Below are 1,478 nucleotides of genomic sequence, written 5' to 3'. Positions count from 1 at the left end.
AAGACTATTTAAACTGAAAGGAATAGGCCGAACTATATTGCGAAAGAAAAAACAAACTGTGTCTACGAGTCAGAAGAGATCGTTTTCCCGCCAGGCCGCTATAGGCTGTTCTTTCACCTCCCCATAAGTTTTCACAAATATCGGGTTTTATTAATTCCATGTTTTTGGTAAGTTCTGGTATTCAAAGAAAGTTTATAATAACATTTTTAACTTATGCTGAGTGTAATCTATCCCAATTTGTGTTAAAATATGTGAAAAATTACAAAATTACAAAGCGTGCATCCGAAATCAAGCTGCTGTTGTTGACTTCGGCGGATTGTGTTATTAAATTTAGACTTACCAAGACGATTCTTTATAATATATTTATTCTTTCACATTGTTTATTGACAAAACATATATATGATGGAGAAATATGGGTTAATAAATAAGTTTCGATTCATATTACTTGGTAATCATTCGAGAACAATGAAGGTGTTCGGACAAAAATACTTCCGACCAATCAGGTATCAGGAACCTTTCCGAGCTAAAAGGGCACCCCTGTGAGTCAAGTGCAAATATGCACCGCTATAAAAAATAGAGTATAGACTGTCTAATCACGTAAGCGGTGCTCATCATCATAAAGGAACAAATAGGCCTACATTTTACAGCTGGGTCATCAACGCTCAAAATTATATATATATATATATATATATATATATATATATATATATATATATATATATATATATATATATATATATATATATATATATATATATACATATATATATATATATATATATATATATATATATATATATATATATATATATATATATATATATATCGCAGTCTACTATGTTCATAGTACGGTCCAGGTCGTCGTCATCATCAAGCTATTCATATATACAAGGCAGGCAAGCCACACCTTCAAGGCCTAAATTCAACTCCAAGAGAGTGTAAAGGAGTCCAATGGAGGAGTTACGGCCTGCAATAAAAAAGAAAAACGCTTACGAAAACTCCTAACTAAACTCGCACTATAATCAAAGATAAATTATAAACTTTCTATCATTCATGATCCTGCCTCACACAAATAAATGAAAACAGTACTTGCACTAATACAAAAAAATCACTCAAGCCGGCTGGTCGATGAACAAAAAAAAAAAACAGACTACTTCTACATTGAAATAGAAAATCCTTTCGCCCAAGACATTCATTACCGCCCTAACCTAGCCAAAAATGTAAACAATCAACCTTGGTTATACCGGCAGTCTTTCCCACTACAAACAATCATTACGCTAAATACCACTTGGCTGGCGGCGCGCACTGCGGACACACATACCCGCACCCCCCCCCCCCTCCCTCTCTCTCTCTCTCTCTCTCTCTCTCTCTCTCTCTCTCTCTCTCTCTCTCTCTCTCTATAATATATATATATATATATATATATATATATATATATATATATATATATATATATATATATATATATATATATATAT

Source organism: Palaemon carinicauda, chromosome 42 (genome assembly GCF_036898095.1).
Source record: "Palaemon carinicauda isolate YSFRI2023 chromosome 42, ASM3689809v2, whole genome shotgun sequence".
In the NCBI taxonomy this organism is placed as follows: Eukaryota; Metazoa; Arthropoda; class Malacostraca; order Decapoda; family Palaemonidae; genus Palaemon; species Palaemon carinicauda.
The sequence above is the reverse complement of the archived record's forward strand: the minus strand, read 5'-3'. Positions refer to the sequence as shown.